This window comes from Chiloscyllium plagiosum, chromosome 5, assembly GCF_004010195.1.
Source record: "Chiloscyllium plagiosum isolate BGI_BamShark_2017 chromosome 5, ASM401019v2, whole genome shotgun sequence".
In the NCBI taxonomy this organism is placed as follows: Eukaryota; Metazoa; Chordata; class Chondrichthyes; order Orectolobiformes; family Hemiscylliidae; genus Chiloscyllium; species Chiloscyllium plagiosum.
Window position 1 is genome coordinate 121028796 of NC_057714.1, and position 5991 is coordinate 121034786.

At 47.5% G+C, this 5991-nt stretch overlaps 1 protein-coding gene across 1 annotated transcript in view; it reads right to left on the minus strand.

Moving 5' to 3' along the window:
• cfap20 (cilia and flagella associated protein 20) overlaps positions 1-5991 on the minus strand; it is a 27349-nt gene that overhangs the window by 20380 nt on the left and 978 nt on the right. The gene's annotated exons all lie outside the window — the stretch shown is intronic.

Here is a 5991-nt window from a genome sequence, read left to right on the forward strand (position 1 = left end):
CTACCTTTTATCTTAGCCTGCTTGGCACACCTTCTTCATTCCTGAAGAAGGGCTTATGCCCGAAATGTCGATTCTCCTGCTCCTTGGATGCTGCCTGACCTGCTGCGCTTTTCCAGCAACTCATTTTTCAGCTCTGAGGAGAAATCTGACTGAAACGTACAGAATACCAAGAGGCCCAGAGAAAATGTTTCCACTCATAGGACAGGCTAGGTGCCAAGGGCATAGTTTCAGAGTGAAGCAACAACACTTTCAAATTGAAATGAGAAGGAATTTCTTCAGCCTGAGGGTGGTTAATCTGTGGGATTTTGTTGCAACAGAGGGCTGTGGAGGCCAAGTCACTGAGTGTATTTAAGACAAAGATAGATAGGTTTATGATTCAAAGGTTAAGGAGAGAAGGCAGGAGAATGGGTTCGAGAAACATATCAGCCACGATCCAATGGAGGAGCAGACTCAATGGGCTGAATGATCAAATTCTGTTCCTATATCTTATGGTCTCCCATCCTGACACCAAGGCAACTGATGTTACAACTAAAAAAAACTGAAAGAACCACAGATGCTGGAAATCAGAAAGAAAGCCATAAATTAGAATTCCTACATTGTGGAAGCGTGCCCATTTGACCCATCGAATCCACACCAACACTATGAGCAACTTAGCATGGCCAATCCACCTAACCTGCACATTTGGACTATGGGAGGAAACCCACGCAGACATGGGCAGTCTGTGCAAATTCAACCGAGACAGACAGTCACCCAAGGGTGGAATCGCACCCAGGTCCCTGCTGCTGTGAGGCAGCAGTGCTAACCACTGAGACATCATGCCACTTCATAGATGGAAGGAAGATGATTGATGAAGCAACTGAAGATGGTTGGGCCTAGGTCACTACCCTGAGGAACTCCTGCAGAGATGTCCTGGAGCTGAGATGACTGAACTCCAACTTGTCCTGCCAAGCAGGTTCCCAAACTAAACTAGTCCCACCTGTCTGTGTTTGGCCCATAGAAACCTTTCCTATTCATGTACTTATCAATATGTCTTTTAAATGTTGTAATTGTACCTGCATCCACCACTTCCTCTGGCAGTACATTCCACACACAAACCTATGTATAAAAATGTTGCCCCTTGTCCTTTTTAAAATCTTTCTTCTCTCACCCTAAAAAATACACCCCATTGTTTTGAACTCCCCACCCTGGGGAAGAGACCTTTGCTATTCACCTTATCGATGCTCCTCATGACTTTATAAACCTCTGCAAGGTCACCCCTCAAATTCCGAAGCTCCAGTGAAAAAATGTCCAAACCAGAGGACACAGCTAAATAAGGGCTAGGCCATTTAGGACAGAGAGGAGGAGAAACTTCTTCACCCAGAGAGTGGTGGGTGTGTGGAATGCTCTGCCCCAGAGGGCAGTGGAGGCCCAGTCTCTGGATTCGATTAAGAAAGAGTTGGATAGAGCTCTCAAGGATAGTGGAATCAAGGGTTATGGAAATAAAGCAGGAACAGGATACTGATTGAGGATGATCAGCCGTGATCATAATGAATGGTGGTGCAGGCTCGAAGGACAGAATGGCCTACTCCTGCACCTATTGTCTATTGTCTTATCCAAATGACTCAAACCCTCCGGTCCAGGAACATCTTGGGAAATGTTTTCTGAACCCTCTCCCTTCCTATAACAGGGCAACTGCTACTGCATACAGTACTCCAGAAGCAGTCTCACCATATCCTGTACAACTTCAGCATGACGCTCCAACTCCTTTACTCATCAAGTCTGACCAATGAAGACAAACATGCTAAACGCCATCTGTCTAACTGTGATGCAGATTTCAGAGAATTATGTACCTGAACTCCAAGGTCTCTGTTCTGCATCACTACCCAGGGCCCTACATTTAACTGTACAAGTCTACCATTGTTTGTTTTACAAAAATGGAATACATTGCATTTATTATGATAAACCACTTTACCCTCATCCATCTATTTTGGTCACCTTCTGAAAGAATAAGGTTTGTAAGGCACGACCTACTCTTCACAAAACTGTGTTGACTATCCCTAACTTACTCCTTTCTTGATGATTATAAATCTTATCTCTTATAACCTTTTACCCACAACCGAAGGAAGGCTCACTGGTCTATAAATACCAGGGTTGTCTCTACTTCCCTTCTTGAACAAGGGAACCACATTTGCTATCCTCCGGTCTTCTGGCACTATTCCTGTAGTCAATGACTCTTATAACCTTTTACCCACAACCGAAGTAAGGCTCACTGGTCTATAAATACCAGGGTTGTCTCCACTTCCCTTCTTGAACAAGGGAACCACATTTGCTATCCTCCGGTCTTCTGGCACTATTCCTGTAGTCAATGACGACAAAGATCAAAGCCAAAGGCTTGACAATCTCCACCTGCCTTCCCAGAGAATCCTAGGATAAATCCCATCTGGCCCAGGGGACTTGTCTATTTCTACACTTTCCAGAATTTCTAACACCACATCCTTGTGAACCTTAACCCTATCTAGTCCAGTAGCCTGTATCTCAGTATTCTCCTCCACCACATTTTCAATACTGACGAAAAATATTCATTTACCACTTCCCCAATCTCCTCTGACTCCATGCACAACTTCCCACTACTGCCCTTGATTAGCCCTAATCTTACTTTAGTCATTCTTTTATTCCTGATACATCTATAGAAAGCCTTAGGGCTTTCCCTGATCCTAACCGCCAACGACTTTTCATGTCCCCTCCTGGCTCTTCATTGCTCTCTCCTTAGGTCTTTCCTGGCTAGCTTGTAACTCTCAAGTGTCCTAACTGAGCCTTCACATCTCATCCTAACATAAGCTTTCTTCTTCCACTTGACAGAGATTCAACTTCCTTAGTAAACCACCGCTCCTGCACTCAACAACTTCCTCCCTACCTAACCAGTCCACACATATCAAGAACCCACAATAGCTGGTCCTTGAATAAGCTCCACATTTCAATTGAGCGCATCTCCTGGAGTTTCCTGCCCCATCGGGGCGGCACGGTGGCTCAGTGGTGAGCACTGCGGCCTCACAGCGCAAGGGACCCGGGTTCAATTCCCACCTCGGATGACTGTCAGTGTGCAAGTTCTCCCGCGTCTGCATGGGTTTCCTCCGGGTGCTCCGGTTTCCTCCCACAGTCCAAAGACTGCAAGTCAGGTGAATTTGCCATGCTAAATTGTCCATAATTGTTAGGTGCATTAGTCAGAGGGGGGTGGGTTACACTTCGGCGGGTCGGTGTGGACTTGTTGGGCCAAAGGGCCTGTTTCCACACTGTAGGGAATCTAATCTAATCCTATGCATCCTAAATCTTGCCTAATCGCATCATAATTGCCTTTCCCCCAGCAATAACTCTTGCTCTGCTGTGTACAGTGAAAACTCGATTATCCAAACGTGATGGGTGAGCACTATTTCATTTGGGTAATCGATTATTCGGAAAATCAATTAAATGCCTTTCCTCTGGGGCTCGGAGATTTAAAGTCTGCTCCCTGTTCAGGAGGCTGCAACAGCACACAGCGCACAAGACACTACCAATCGACATTTTGAGCATAAGCCCTTCATCAGGAATGAGGCTTGTGGGCCAAGGGAGCTGAGAGATAAATGGGAGGGGGGAGGGAGGGGATAGCTGGGAATGCGATATGCTAATGAAGGTGGGGGTGAAGGTGATAGGTGGGAAGAAATATCGACGGGTGGGACAATTCAAGAGGGCGGTACTGAGTTGGAAGGTTTGGATCTGGGAGGAGGGGAAGATCAGAAAACTGGTGAAATCCACGTTGATCCCATGTGGATGGAGGGTACCAAGGCAGAAGATTAGGTGCTTTTCCTCCAGTCATCGGATAGTAAGGGGTTGGCAATGGAGGAGGCCCAGGACCTGCATGTCCTTGGGGGAGTGAGACAGAGAATTAAAGTGTTCAGCCATGGGCCGGTGGGGTTGTTTCGTTCGTGTCCCGGAGATGTTCTCTGAAGCATTCCAAAGGTTGGCATCCTGTATCCCCAATGTAGAGGAGACCACATTGGGAGCAACGGACAGTAAATGACATGTGTGAAAGTGCAGGTAAGTCTCAGAGGATATGGAAGACTCCTTTGGGGCCTTGGACAGAGGTAAAGGGGTAGGTGTGGGCACTGGTTTTGCAATTCCTGCAGTGGTAGGGGAAGGTATCATGAGGCGTGGTTCTGACAAGAGAGCCATGGAGAGAATGGTCTTTACGGTGCGTTGATAGGGAAATGTATCCCTGGTGGTGGGGTCTGTTTGTAGTTGGTGAAAATGGCGGATGATAATGCAGTGTATCCAGAGATTGGTGGGATGGAAGATGAGGACCAGGAGGGTTCTGTCCTTGTTGCGTTGGGAGGGCTGGGGTCAGAGAGCAGAGGTGCAGGAAGTGGATGAGATGTGCTGGAGGGCACCATCGACCACGTGAGAGGGGAAGTTGCGGTCTTTGAAGAAGGAGGCCATCTGGGATGTTCTGTGGTGGAATTGGTCCTCCTGGGAGCAGATGCGGCAGAAGCAGAGGAATTGGGAGTAAGGGATGGCGTTTTTACAGGAGGCAGGGTGGGAGGAGGTGTAATCCAGGTAGCTGTGGGAGTCGGTGGGTTTGAAGTAGATGTCCTTGTTGAGTCGGTCGCTGGAAGTGGAGATGGAGAGGTCCAGGAAGGCAAAGGAGGTGTCCGAGATGGTCCGGCTGAACTTAAGGTCAGGGTGAAACATATTAGTAAAGTTGATGAACTGTTCAACCTCCTCATGGGAGCACGAGGTGACACTGTTACAGTCATCAATGTAGCAGAGGAAAACGTAGGGAATGGTGCCTGTGTACCTGAGGAAGATGGACTGTTCCATGTACCCGAAGAGGCAGACATGGCTGGGGCCCATGCGGGTGCCAATGGTTACCCCTTTGGTCTGGAGGAAGTGGGAGGATTCAAAGGAGAAATTACTGTAGGTGAGGACCAGTTCAGCCAAACAAATGAGAGTGTGTCAGTTGAAGGGCACTGAGGGGAACGACGGGGAGAGGAACCTGCTACTGTCTCCCCTTGCCTGAAGCCACACAGAGTTTCCACACATGGTGACAGCACTTGGTTCTACTGTGTCATCAGCTGTCCTACTGATTTGCTGCCACTAAATAAAGAAAATTTCTTCTTGTGAAAGGATCTAGAACACTATGAAAATCAGAGTTGCCTGAAATTGAAACCGAATCAAGGAGAACATTATTTCCCCCCCTCTCAGTTATTGGGGGACACTTCCTGAAATTGGTGGTGGACACAGTTTTTCAACAATTGTTAAAATAGAGGTAGATAGATTGTTAACCAAGAGGTGAAAGTGAGGACTGCAGATGCTGGAGATCAGAGTCTTGATTAGAGTGGTGCTGAAAAAGCACAGCAGGTCAGGCAGCATCCAAGGAGCAGGAAAATTTCCTCCTCAGATGCTGCCTGACCTGCTGTGCTTTTCCAGCACCACTCTAACCTAGACTCTGTTAACCAAGAGGGTTGAAAGGTTAACAGGGGTAGCCAGGAATGTGAATTTTGAGAATACAATCAGATTAGCTTGATATTATTGAATTGCAGAGCCATGTGGAGGGACAAACATTCTGCAGATCAGAAACAAACAAAAACAGAAACCACTGGAGAAACGCAGCAGATTTGGTGGCTTCTTTGGAGAAGAAACAGAGTTAATATTTCCAGTCTGGCAGCCATCCTTCAGAACCGACAGCAGCTCAGAAAAGGTGGCACACTTGTTGATGACATAGAGCTGGGTTGGGGTGGGCAAAAAGGACAGGGTGGGAAGGTGATGAGGGAGGTCAGAGAGAGAAGTCGGACAGACAAAGGGGCGGTAAGCTGGGGAAGGAAAGAAGGGAGTTGATAAATTGCAGAGCTGGAGAAGCACAGCAGGTCAGACAACACGGGAGGAGCAAGAGAGTCGACACCTCAGGCAACTGACTGTGTGGAGTTTGCACATTCTCCCCGTGTCTGCGTGGGTTTCCTCCGGGTGCTCCCGTTTCCTCCC